We start from the raw sequence: 14,814 nt of genomic DNA on the forward strand, positions 1-14,814 counted from the left end.
CTTTTAGAGGAAATCCTTGGAGGTGAACTTTCTCACTTTTCACTCATAGCCAGCTTTTTAGTATACCAATCTGATCTGCAGGCATTCACTTCAACAGGAGAACAGAGTCCAACCCCTAGCACAAATAACATTGCAAAAAAAAAAATCATGGTTGTATTTGAGCACAGTCCTCATGCACTTTTCTTAATCACAGATAATACTGTGGGTGTATATAAGAATGAAGGAGGGAAAAAACCCTATAAATGGATGTCAAATAGTTGAGATACTCTTCCTAAAGAAACAATGTAAAAATCATGTACAAAGTACAGTAAAAATAGGCCTTTTACACCATCTTGTCTATCTTTTAGAACACTCAATTTAAATAGCAAATGAGCAGCAGCCACTTTTCCTGTCACTGCATGTTCCTCTGCTAACACAAAGTGTAGAGATGCCATCCAGTACAACCTGATGTATGCCTGCTCTCACAACACCTGCCTGAAAGAAGAGGACAGCAAGGAAGTCTCACTTGGGAAGAAAGTGAGACTGTACAGGATGAGCTTGTCAGTATATGAGAAAAATGAAGGGTTGAGATGATGTGTCAGGGCTTGTGTGCTCAAGCACCTGCTGTTGCTGTGCAGCTCTTCTCACTCAGCCAAGCCAAGGGGCTGCACATTCCTTGCTGTACATTCACCCACTCACCAGCACCAACCCACTTAGAAGGAGACACACCAGGCTGTGACGGAGTTTCTCAACACAGACAAGTAGACACCAAGGGGTTGAAATTATATGACCTTTTCTGCAACTTGAGGCTCTTGAAGGGGGAAAAACAGAGCCTTTGTTCCCCCTCACACTAACTTTCATCTGACTTCCAGCTGTCTGTGGTGCAGACCATGAAGTCTAATTACAGGTTTATTGAGTCTTCCCAGAGATTGGCTCCTTATGTGGGCAAAGAATTTGACAAATCTCTTTGGAAGCTTGGATATTCCTCCACTTTAGATTTCCCTGTCATAAATGTACAAGGTGGGATTCTCATCAAGTTTGCTCCTTGACACTGATACAAAAAGAAATGCCAGGCTTCATCAAACAGTGCAGGGCATGGAGTAATCACTGCAGAAGGCACAGCTGGACTCTTCCCTACTGTCCTCTCCTATGACATGTCACTTAAATAGAGCTGCTAACCCTGAAGACATTTTTATTATTAAAAGTACAAAGCTGTGGAATGTACTAAGCAGTCAATATTGTACTTTACAATTGCACAGATGAGCTGTGTTTGCTTTGTGTAAATGTCCAGAGCACATGGTTAGAGGAGGGAGTTCTAGAGGATTTATTTGGGTGGAAGTCAGGTGCATGTATGTGCTTTGTTATACTAAAGGGATTGGGAGTATGCAGTGATGCCTTGAGAGGGACTACTTAGCCTTTAGAACGTCTTCCACCTCAGTTTGTCTTACTGAAAAAGAAAAAAAAAAAAAAAAAGAAGAGATATCTCTTAATGGGGTTTGTTGGAGCCTAAATAACATATGTAAAGTTCTGTGGGATTCTGGAAGTGCTGCAGGAGAATATAATAGTTGTTTCTTATATTCTGGCAGAAAGGACAAGAAATCCCTTTCTTTGACACTTGAAAAAGAATGAGTGTTTTTAAAAGCATTTTTGAGAATCCAAATCCATTGCATTCAGATCATTAATAGGAAGAACAAACTTGAGGCTCACTCTGTCAGAGCCACAACTCACTCAGATGCATTTTGATTCTGGGTTACAATCTCCAGGTTCCAGTACTGACAGCCACAATCAAAAGCTTTGTCATGTCTTTGCTATTCAGCAGCTTAGGGGACAGTGCCCGTGACATGACACAAGAGAAAGATAAGGGTGAGCCTTATCCAGAGGGTTTCAAGGACAAACTGCTGACAGACTCTGCAAGGATATGCACAGGGTGGGAGAGACAGAAGCAGTGCTTTATCTGGGTCCTGAAGCCTGAGCTCCGGAGACAGCCTCGTAAGGCAGATGTCCTCTGGTATCCTGTACAAACTCACATGATGTGAGCTCTTCCTTCGAGGCCCTGTTGGGAAATGCAGTCTCCACCTTGTTGATTTACTCCAGGACTGCTGATAAGGAAAGCCCTGTGGAGCAGAACACAACCCACAGCACACAAGGATGAGATAGGCAGCACATCTGCAGACGGAGATCGGTGCCTTAGCCAAAGTTACAGCAAACAGCAACTGTAAGATATTCCATGTCTTACAGTATGGGAAACAGTGTAACCCTCGTGTCAGAGATACTTTGTCTCTCACTGTTTGTCTTTGGGAGCAGAAAGAATGGCTATATACAATTAATGATATCAAACAGAGCCCAGGCATAGCAATAAAAAACCCCAAACAATACATTAGGTACTGTCATGATCATTTTATCCTTTTGTTTTTGTTTTAAACTGAACTAATTACTTAGCTCAGCAATGGTCAGGACTGGAAGGCTACACCAGGATGGTAATGAAGGTATAACCCTGGGGAACAATTTTGATTATAGTGAAGGTTTCAGCTGACTACATTTTAATTAATCTGAGTAGTACAGCATTCTGAATCCCCAGATATCCCAGATCAATTTGGAGACTAACATGACTCATTTTACAGCATACTTTAACATTGCTCTAATAAATTCTTCAACAGTTCTTTTAAGTCTCAGAGGTAATCTAATTTCTCTTCTATTTTTATTATAGAGGCTTTCAAAAGATATTTTAACTATATATCATTAAAATCATGTGGCTGTGGAATGCCAGATATAGCATCAGAAACCAAATAACTCTTCATTACTTCTATTAATTAAAAACACAAAGACATTCCTAATTACAAAAGAAGGGTTTTTATTTGTATTGATAAAGCATTTTAAATTTAAAATATGTCTCTATTATAATAAAGATGAGCCACAGTAGCATTTGGTTAAAAAGCTCAGCAGTGAACTAGCATAATAATATGAGATAACATGATAAGATAAAAGCAGGATGTTCAGGGTTCAACACATGATGCAGTGTCATATACATTTTCTGTATAATCCAGGCTTAAGGAAGTCATGCCTAAAGTCTGACAAAACGTGCACAGAAATACATGGCAAACAAAGAGCCAGATCCCAAAATAAGCAAATTTTGAGCTAATATATCATAAGACCCATAAGATGATGTCATTTATATATTTAAATTCAGAAAACACATAAATTTTCCTGTGCATTCTCCTCTGCATCATTAATTCACCCCTGTTTTGCTACTGCATGGAAATGAAAATGTTAACCTGCCCAGCACTCTCCCTGCTTCTACTGAGACACTGCAGACCCCAGTATCAGTTAAATGTGACCTGCAAAGGTGGCTGCACACTGTCCCCATCCAGCAGTACCAGTAGATATCAAATCTTCCTCCAAGAGGGATGTAAAAACCAGAAAAAGCTCCAGACAATGTGAAAGTACCAGGAAAACCTCTGAAGACAGTATTCCAGCAGAAAGGGCTACACCCAAGAGAAGGGCAGCCAGCACTTACCACTGAAGCCAGTGGCAGTGGTGGCAGGAAAGCAAATGAAGGCAAGAGATGTGGAGCTCTAATTTTGAGGCAGAACACTTCTCCTTGTTGTCATGTAGAAAATGCTTTGTTTTCTCCCTCTCCCCTTCTCAACAGGGTGAGCTGCTGCACCCCTGCCCAGGGTCTGAGCAGTCATGGTTCCTAGGTCCCTGCTACAGGCACTGTCACACAGGGGTGGAAGCACACTTGCTCCTGGCAACTCTCACCACTGTGAAGGGGTACCAAGTCCTTCCCTGCTACACCACCAGGCCAAATGCTTCCCCAACTCTGCCAGCTGTTCATTGTTGTTTCCTAAATCTTTCAAAATGACAGGCACTGAAGAGGCTGGGAGAAAGAGAGAGAAATAAATTCACATGTCCCTTAACCCCAGTGTATCCATAAAGCTGACAAAACCCAACCCAATTAAAACAAAGCATGAATTAGATTAGTTTTCCAGAGTGAAACTGTTCTGTGCAGGATGAAAAAGCACATCTCACTTCTGTGCAGGAGCAAGGAAGTAAATGTGATTTATAAGAGAATGATAATGGATTTCCTTTGACAACAGGTAAGGTACAGACCTATGGTCACATCTCTAGCAAGGTACCTAGTTATTTTCTGTTATTTTACGTTTGCTTCTGCTAAGCCAACAGTGCCACAGATATTCTATTTTGCAGTTGTCATTACCCCAACAGTTACAGTAATCATTTGTTACAGTAATTAGCCACAGAACTGGGTAAAGGTAATTGTATTCTCTGGAGCATGTAAAGTAATTCCAGGTTGGAAACCAGCCATTCATACTTAGCAGTAATTGTGAAACCAATACTTGAAGAGCTTGGACTGCAAACCTCAAAAAGGAAAAAGCATCAAAGTATTACTGCAGAACAGGGCACAAAACCTGACTATTTTATTTGGAGCAGCAGTCTCTGCCCAGATTTGCAAGCCTCAGTAATTTTAATTTTTTCAGTTTTTTTTTTTCTTTTTTTTTTTTTTTTTTTTTTTTTTTTGTTTTGTTTTGTTTTTGTTTTTTTTTTTTGTTTTATTCACACTGGGCAACCAACTGAGTGTTTAGTTCAGGTTTCAGAAGAGCTTGAGTGATGTATTTAACACCCACTGGGCCACCACTTACACTGCGTTCAAGCCAGCAGGAAAGGAACAGCTGCTATTGCTCTCCCTGGCTCAGGTTAAGCACCAGCACTGGGAACCCTGTACCAGGGAAGTGTGAAAGTACCAGCACTTACATGCTGCAGCCTCAAGTGATCTAGAATTCCCCTCCTGATTTTCTATTTTTCACTTATGCCACATCTTTTAATTGCATCCAAGGATGTCGAAAAGTAAATAACATGGTGCACTTCACCTTGGGCTGACCCTTAAAACTTCAAAGTTGCTTCAAAACTGTAAGTTTGGGCAGATCATAGCCAGAACCTCAGAAGGGAGCCCAAAAGAGCTTGAGCCTACCAAATTCTATCACTCCATGGCTGACAAAAAGAAGAGACAGGTCAAAAGCCTCCAACCTGTGTACAACACAGAAAGTATTCAAGAGATCAAACAATTCTCAACTTTCAAATTGAAAATGGAAGCAGAAGTGACTGCAGAGGATTTTAATTCAAAAAACTGCTGCTCTTCTGGTTTGTTGGACTTGGATTAGCATGTATTTCATTAAGCACACTTGTAGTCTGACATACAAGGGTGAAAAAAAGTTCCTTCTGCTGTATTCTTGTGTTCAGTTGTGGGGTCATTTTTTCTAAGAGTTTTGAAGTGTACAGAGCCAGGAATTGGACATGATCACACATATATAGATCTGTGCTGCATTCAACACAGTCTGCTACAAGGTGTGAGCAACTGGCCTGCAGAAGGAACAGGAGTCAATCCCAATGTGTCTGGGATGGTTCCTCTTGCTCCTCTCAGGAGGCCCAAAGCAGGCAGCTGCTCCTCCTCATCAGGAGTGCTTGCTGTGGCATCCCAACAGATCAGGCAGCACTCCCCATGAATCTATACATTATTAATCTTATCTGGAGCAGACAGTGCTGACGCCCAGCTTCCTCAGTGTCTGGAGGAATACCAGCTGTCTCCAGTTCAGCACAAGGAAACTGAATCTCTGCATGTATCAAGAAGAAATATTTCTTAAGGATTCAGAGTCCTTCTCCTCTCCTTTTCCCTATGCACTTACCAAAGTAACTGCCTGGGATTCATATGTGACTCCATGGCTCTGCATGTCCAGGAGCAACACACTCCTTTCTTTATCCTCTGCTTACAAAATGACTGTGCCACTTTCTCTCACACAAGGACCTGGCCCCAACAGCCCATGCATTGGAGGTCCATCCATTGGAGGTTTTTTTGGATGGGTTACACAAGGACTGTCTTTATCAGACCAACAGAAGGAGATGCCCAGATTTTGCAGCCAGTGTAAGATAGGGCAGTACACCTCTCAGAGCACAGGAATGGACACTAAAGTCCTGTACTCAACAACTCCTTAAAATGAACCTCTAAGAAGTCCTTCATGTTCTTTGTTCTAAGGTTCAGCAGTTTCTATGGTTCTTTTCATCAGCTGTGGAGCATTACAGACAAGAGATACCACACACTCGCTAATGTTGCAAATAAAATCGTTCATTGCTACTGAAATTGAGAAACAACATCTAACCTTGAACTTAAGAAGAGGTTTATAGGGGGTAGCAGATAAGATTCATATTCATCAGCCCTTCTTAGAAGTGACCTTAAAGAACCTGATGGCAAATCACACAAACAAGGGGAAGAAATGGATTTTTACTGACTTTCAGAGCTTTTGAAGTCTCTAACCATCTCAGAGATGTTCTCATGGTTGTGTGGACATGGCACAGACTGGTGCACTACAAAAACATGGTTTGATTAAATCCTTAAAATGGCAGATTAACTCCTTAAAATTCAAAGAGCACTAACTTCTGTAGCTAATATTGCATCAGAAACTTGTTTCTTTGACCAGTTTGCATTTCAGGCTGCAGTCCAGCAGTAAGTTGGTTTATGAACAGTCACATTAAGAGACTCATATATTGCATATCTTATCCTCTCAAGGAACGCAGGGGTCTCTACTATTTCATTATTACATGTGAAGAAGCACTATTTTAAAACAAAAACATTTTACTCTGAGGTAAAAAAGTTATTTCCAAACAGTTTTTGCTCTCCTAATCAAGTTACTGAGACTTTGCTAGCAAGTGGGAGAGTTTTCTACAAATCAAAAGGTTACAATCAAGTGATGAAAGCAACCTGAAATGGCTCACAAGCAGGCATTTTTAATGTAGAAAGTGACACACCATGTTCAGGTCTAATAAAAGCACATCAGATGTTATTATTAAAAAGAAGCTAATTTGACCCACTGTTTTCCACAGGCTTACAACACTAATAAATCCATGTTTGTGTCATTAATCTACAAAACTAATGACCAGTAAGAGTGCAGTAAGTGGTGATTAAAGCAATAGAAATGGCTCATTATACAGATGTTATTGCCATTGTGTGTGTGGTAAAGGAGTATTAACTTCAAAAATTGTGCTCATTTTACTCAGTCGGGCTCTCCAATGAAAGCTGGATCTGGACCATGTTAGTGTAATAACATGTTCTCAAGGGCTATTTCATTTTTTAAATGGGTAATTATAATTAAACACTCTGGCTGAATAGCATTACCCTCACCCACATACACCATCACAAACAAGATGTCAAATTTACTTTTCCTAAAGCTTGATTTTGGCAAAGCAAGTAATCTGTACTCTCAGGTACTATTTAGAAAGCAAGATCAGCAGATTGAGCCATTTACCTCCTCAAATATTGCACTTTTTACGTTGCCATACTTGCCACATAACTTCAGCCATGGCAAATAAAAATCTGTCCTAAATCTGTGTTTGACAGGGCTCTTTATGCCTCTTGGAGCAGGCATGATAAGTTTTCTATGCCCTGGTATGAAGTGCTTGAAAAAAATAAAGGTTTCCAAGTAGAAAATTGAAACATGTTTTACATCCATACTCAAACTTCACAAGGCAAACCTACTCACATAAATTTACCTGGCAAACATGCATGATGGCACTTTGACTGTTTATCATTGTAAAAAGGAAGACTGGATAAGCACTTATATCTCAATAAATTAGCTTTAGCCTATGGGCTTCCCCACCCTCCTATCTGGGTTTGACCCTTACAGTCACCTATTGTATTTCTATTAAGATACTTTCACTAAGCCCTCATCACAAGGCAATGACAATTAGTCCCCATTAACTGATTTCCAATTAACCAGAGGTCTTAAGAATCTGATGTCTCACGTTCTAGAGAGTTGGAGCCAAGATCTGCCTGTTTATACCAGACAAAGCAATTTAAATATACACTAGTAAGAGAGTTAGATTTTAATCATGTAAGACACAGTATTTGTCCAAGCAAAAATCACAAGGGGAATACACTAAAAACCAAAAGAAAATAAACCCCCAAAATGTGGCTGTTGAAAGAAAATTATGGTTGCATCTCATGTTAGAAATGTTGATATACGAGTTCAGAGTTGCTGCCAAGGTTATGGTCATTCTGAATACATACTGGTTGTTCAGCTTCTACCCACCAGATTTAAAGAATAAAACAACACATAGGTTTGCGCAGAACTGATATTTCATGTAAAACTAAACAAGTTGTTTGCTTTTTTTGTTGTCTTGTTTTGTTAAAACCAACTACCATCCTGCATGTGTTCAGAAAAAGACACATTTTTCAGGAGTCTTTTAATCAACCGTAGCAATTTATAAACCCATTTCAAAAATAAATATTTAGAGGTCATGTAAGCAATGAACTCAGAGAATGGCTGAGATCCAAGCATTGTGTAGACTGAATTACATGATCCTCCAGACATTTTTCTGCCCATGTGGTGCCATCAAAGAATTCTGGGGGGGGTTTGGGTTTTTTTTAAACATCATGACAAAAACTAGGAAGGAAATAGAGAGACATATGAGAACTGTGAAGTGAGACAGGAATAATGCAAGAGGGGTCATATCCCATCACTCAAACATGAGCCAGCAGAAGGGAAGGAATGAGATAAGAAAAATCAGAGCAGCAATGGCAGCCAGGTCTTTTCTTGGAAGGAGCTTAAGAACAAAATTAAAGTCAAACACAACCATCATGTTTCTCTTCAGACCTCAGCTACTCTCTGTACTCTCCTCTTCTCACCAGTTTGGACATGACTTTTACCAGGAAACCATCTTCAATTGCCCATTTGGACTGTGAGGTGCTTGAGGAAAGCGCTGAGGACTCTGCTGTCATACCAACATTAAATGCGGTTGGCAAAACATTCTGCTCCACTAATTACCTTTCTTCAATCAAAAAGCTTCCTGGGGGTGACCAAGGAAAAGGGGAAGGAGAAACAACACCTCACTGTTGATAAATGATTTGCCATTTCAGACCACTAGAAAACTCTAGAAAAGTGCTGCCCCTCCTTCAGTTTAAATATGAGCACAAGAGACTGAGGCACCTTGATTTTGACAGCCACAAAATGATTCTTCTCTGGACTGGCCACCAACCATGCCAGGTCTTTGTAGCAATTTGCAGCAATATCCTTCATTGGATTATGCTGCTAAATTAGCTGCAGATGCTTCTGTAGTCAATCTTTCCTCAGCTGCGTGCTTCAGAAAAAATGAACTGGAAAAGTCTGCTTCATCGGCTCAGTATCAGCCACAAAAAACTGCATGAAACCATGAAGTCAAGCTCAAACACCCCTGGAGAATTCTGGAGCATCACTGTCACATCTCAATTTTACAATTTCATCCGCTCAGCTGAAAGGATGTTTAAAACCAACATTTCTGGGGACAAAGAAAATCCCATTTCATTCTTCTTTCATTACTGTAGTGCGGCTGAACCCTTCTATTCTCAGAAAAGCCAAAAATAAATAAATGCTGGTATATGCAGGGAAGTTTTAGCCTCAGAAGTGGAACTTCTCACAAGAACTGTTGAGCAGCTGAAGATATAGGAAAGAACACTATTCTTTCTCTCAGCTAAAGCAATTGCTACCATGATTATATTATCTCCCTTTTAAGGTTCATTTGCACAAAGGGAAGTGAGCCTATCAGTAAATGGCAGACTAAATTATCACATGCCCATAAACTTCTCCTTCTATAACTGCTGTACACCAGAGGATCATCATGAAAGCAGATCCCATACTCAAGGTGAAGGCTCTCCTGTAAACTCGAGCTCCATTTCAGACCCTGAGATGCTGTTTCTTAACAGCATGACATGAGCCATGGTGCTGACAGCCAAGCTGTTTCTGAGAACCACCATTACACTTCCATGCCTGACTCTTCTCCTACCTTTTTAAGTTTATCTCCATATCTGAAAAGCTTCTTTGGTGCTCCAACTCATCCTATACCATGAGCTAAAACCCTAAACGTTAAACCCTTAGTTCCTTATTTTGGGTTTAAGTCTGAGATTGAGAATCTAATAAAATCCAGGATACTCAAATTATGTCCTGAAATTACAAAATACAGTCCTTTTCCCAGCACCTTCTGTATATATACTGGAAAAAATACTGCAAAGCTTATCAGAAGAAAAAGCCAACTTCTCTACAAGTAGAGTGAAATTTCAGAGGGCAGCCACAGTCTCTAGTGAAAACTGATATGCCAGAGCAAGGGAAGATGATTTTCCCCAAATGACATGCCAAGTTAAATCGCAACACCAAGAACAGTATGCAAATCTCAATGATGTGGTAAAACATCTGCAAGTCCATGTGTGGCTTTTCTGCTTATTTATGTGTCTCTACAGCTCGTTATTTTTCACAGGCTGAATACTCAAGACTGAGCTATGCTTCTCCCATGCTTGGGAAGTGTTACATGGAACTGCTCGCTATTTTCACAGAGTGGGAAACCACCACCAGAGTGGGAAACATACCCTGGAATAGGGCAAATCCTCCCTGTCTCTTACTACTTGGAAGGTTGTTTCTCCAAGTGTCCACTGTGCTGATCTTGGGTTACAAGTTAGATCACAAAAGAAAAAGCCACCAAGCATCCCCTATAGTGCTGGTGGCACATAAAGAGGGAACAAACAGGCAGGGAAAGAGAAGATGCTGTATTCCTCCTACCCCCTGCTTTGTATGTGTAATATCCCCATTTCTCAGGACACTCTTGGTGACTCCTTGTCCCACGTAGAGTCCACAGTGTGGTTCCCACTGCACATCCCCTTCTCTGCTTCCTAGGGAGTCAAGATTTATATATGACAACCACAATATGTCTGTGTGTATGTCTATGTCTGTGTGTTGATCCCAGAGTTTCTGTCTTGGCCCACAGCCATTGAGCCAAGGTTTGTCAAAAAGCTGGAGAAAGCAAATTCCTGCAAGTTCTTACAAGTTTTATGAAAACAGGCAGGAAGGCATTTCTATAATTATCTTTGCGAAAGGCAAGGCTGGCATGTGCAATCCCAGAGAGAGAGGAGCATCCCAGCAAATTCCTCAACCATGGGAAAAGTATCCACTGAGACTCACAGTCAACCACTGGACACAAATTTATAGGCAAAGTAGGCATGTTCAACCCCAGTGCTCAGAAAACTACTCATCTGGCTAGGCAGGCACTGCAAAACATAGTCATTTGAATGATTTATTCCGTTCTTTCTTCTAAATCTTTTCCAGCATTGGATCAGGAGGGAGCAAACTGGTGGGTGACACACATTTGCTAGCACAGCAAGCATCTTTATAAAAGCAGATTTTGTATTTTCCAAATTAAATAGAAAAAAAGCCAATGACAGGGTGTGGTAAGGGACACTGTTTGTTTCTAAGTTTTCAAACACTTTGCATGCATGTACATTCAAATACAGAACAGCATCCATTCTGAAATAAGCACCAGGGTAGGGCCAATGCATGGGTCTTGGGGTAGCTAAGTTTACTTTTTCAAGGTCTGTATTTCAGAGCACAGGTATTTATTATGAGTGTTTTCATCACACATCCCTGGTCAGCACCAGCTGTGACTGCTTAAATAAGAGGGGAAAGGGGAAGACTGAGCCCATCATCGCCCTTGCTCAAGCCATGCCCCTTCAGTTGCCCACACACAGTTCAGCTGCACAAACCAGCCTGGCAATGGCCCTGAACTCAGGCTATTTACTGCTCACCCTGCTGCTGATGATCCAGGGCAGTCACAGAGCAAAAGCAAGCCACTCACCTGGGAGACCTGCAGGCAACTGGAGGAAGCAGGCTGAGAAAATCCAGCCATCAAAAATCACAGCAGGAAGATGGTGCTTTTACAAACCTTATCAAGCCACATAACATTCCCTGCCAGTGTAATAATGAAGGGGAAACTATTTCCCACCACAGCTTACTATGTGAGGATGTAGCCTCAGTACAAAAGGACGTGTGAATTTCCAGGCTAAAACAGTTGTGCCAGACCAGACTCTTAAGGAGTTCAGACCTGGGCAGACACATATCACACACTTTGCCCACAACAGCAGCACTGGTAACAGCACAGGCAGTGCAGAATGGAGGACAGGAGACTCAGACATGAGGTTCTCACCAGGGAGTGAGAACTGCCAAGAGGTTCTCACCAGGGAGTGAGAACTGAGCTTTGACACCTCTTCTCTTGAACTTTCATCATCCCACAAACTAAACAGTGTGGCAGGAGAGCTGTGGACTCCCTACAGCTCTGCCCACCTACCCAACTGCATCAAATCTTGCTACTTAATACCACCACCTTTTCCCCACCCTTTCACAAAGGCGAGATAGCTTCCTTTCTTCCCCCCATGAAACTCTGAATGTTATTTTTCACAAGTTGAAATTACAAACAGTGATAGAATTCTTACACCTCTGTCTTACAAATTATTTTTATAAAGCTTTATAATTGCACTAAATATATATCTACTCCAACCCTCTCTGCTCAATCTCTATCTATAGATCCTTTAATGGGATTTATTCCATTTATTTTCTAGTTTCCCAGGTGATGACATGACAGACCTTCAACCTGGTCTTGTGCAATCAGCAAAGGAGAGGTCAGTGAATTGGCAATAACAAAGTATTTGAGAGCCAGCAACAGGGAGGGGGAGTTCAGATATTCAACAATAATGTCCTAGCACAATTGCATCCTTCCCTCTATGAAGACTCCAGCATTAGTAAAAGCTTCAGGAGCAGATCCTTCACCATAATTCCTAGATTGTTTTGATGTGGTTACTTAAGCACAGTTTGATTTGTTTGCCTTCATCTGCAGCTGGGATCTCCAACAGAAACAAAGATCTGGCACCTGAGGTCTAGAGAAGGGACCAAAATACAACAGGTCCTACACATCTGTGAAACTTGTAATTGGCAATCAGGCAAGGATCTGAGTTTAATCTTTTGTCCCTGTTTTTCTGTTGCTTTCACATTCCCCAAGTCAACAGCCACTTCTCCTTTTAGGAATTTGGGATGAGCATGCATTTCTTGCCAGTTCTCACAGACGAGCTCAGTTGGTCAGAGCAAGGTGCTAAGAACAGCCAGGTTGTGGGCTCAATTCCCATATGGGCCATTCACCTTAGAGCTGAACTTGATGATCCCTGTGGGTTCCTTCCCACTCAGAGTATTCTGCAGGAATTCAGGCATGTCTGACACCATCAACAGGAGCACAGTGCCTCTTCCACAGCATACACAAATGGTGGGAAAACCATTTCAGCAAAATTGCTCTGCCAGGGCTGGGTCATACTGTCAGTGAACAAGGGTTACCTGGAGCCCCTGAGCAAGTCAGATCCCTGATGTGAGAAAAAGTGGGCCAGAAAGAAATGCATGGGAGGCAAGGGAATGGGAGAACACTTCTCCCCAGTAATATGAGATTTTGAAAAGGCTGATGTTTGACATTAGAGAAATGCAAGGCTGAAACATCTCTTTCTAAAAAAACCCTCCATGCAAGGCCTCCTGCATAGCAACATGAAACTCCTGAGTAGGAAGTTCAACAAAACACAAACTTTCTTAGCACAGGAGAGCTTTGTTAGCTCACCAGTATGGGAATCTATATGAAAGAGAAAAGTAGTGAAGTATTTTTAAAACACCAATTTAAATCCAGACCAGCTCTCCCTCCTCAGTAAGGCTTCAGTGTAGTTGCTCCTGTTAGTGAGGGACTGGAAGTGGTGATATTTCAGGCCTATTCTTCAGCAGTGCTCTAAAACCCCTGGCTCTGAAGCCAGCCTGCCACTCAGCCACCTTGCTCTGTTTGCACACAAACCCAAGTCGAGTAACCTGAGGAGACATTAGCAACTCAACACTCACCACAGTTTCATGCTGTGGTCTGACCAAGTGGCACAGGCTCTTAACCACAGCATGCTGTGCATGCTAATCCCTCCTTGATACTTCATGTCAGCTCCCACTGTGAATCAGCACAGAGAGCAATGGATTTTGGCTTAACAAGTGGACTCAACTGCACTTGCACTTTTTGGATGGAGAGAGATTATCATTCCTACCTACATTACACAATGATCCTGACTGCAGTCCACGAACATCCTCCAAATGGTGCCCTAGCAGAGCTAATGTGAAGCTAGAGGTGTCCCAGCTGAGACTGCCTGAACAGCTCAGCCATTCCCTTCAGGGGAAAACACCAAAGGAGCTGATGTCATTTACACTTTACCTGACTGTGTTGAGCAAACTTATTGGCAGCCAACCACAACACAACAGAGACACTTTAAAAGAAGTGTTCAGGACATGCTTTTCATTACCACAGTCAATCCAAACACAGCACTGCTGCCTCCACCTTATCCCCTTGTGCAAGACTTAAAAAAGCCAAAGCAATAGCTACATGTGGATGATGAAAACATTCCATTGGGAACTGGAATATGCTGAACAATGCACAAGAACATGAAGTTGGATATTTTCTCTATCCAGAAGTGGTTTTTCATGACATATTAGACTTCCTAATTTTTACACTTCTTCTTTGAAGTTCAGGTCCAGAGTGAGGTGAGCAGTGTGGCACAGAAAGTAGTGCAGCCAATATGGCACAGGTATCAATTCCTTTGACTTTGCCCATCCAGAAAGGTCACATACTTTGAGAGGTACTGACGGCATTTATGGCTGCCTGATTGGAGGAAGCTGTGGATACAAATCTGTTCCAAGCAAGGCTGCTTCTCACTCATCTAGACTGGGAGCAGGTCTTTCAAACACTCAATAAAGAGAAAAGCCTTTGAAGGCATGACTGTTCTTAATGGATGCGCCAAGAAACCAAGAGCTCTGCTGTAATGGAGGGGATCACTTATCTGCAGACAAGATACTGTGCAGGATCACCTCTAAAACAAAGTCAGTAACCTCCTTCCAATTGGTATCTGAAATCTGCCAACAGCCATAAGAAAATTATTCAAGAGAAAAAATAGGGGAGCACAAGCATGGGGAT

The 14,814-nt window shown here is 41.6% G+C and overlaps 1 protein-coding gene across 3 annotated transcripts in view; it reads right to left on the reverse strand.

The window, feature by feature from the left end:
• Window positions 1-14,814, reverse strand: part of CMSS1 (cms1 ribosomal small subunit homolog) — a 220,513-nt gene that overhangs the window by 36,243 nt on the left and 169,456 nt on the right. The window lies entirely within an intron of this gene.

This window comes from Serinus canaria, chromosome 1 (assembly GCF_022539315.1).
Source record: "Serinus canaria isolate serCan28SL12 chromosome 1, serCan2020, whole genome shotgun sequence".
In the NCBI taxonomy this organism is placed as follows: domain Eukaryota; kingdom Metazoa; phylum Chordata; class Aves; order Passeriformes; family Fringillidae; genus Serinus; species Serinus canaria.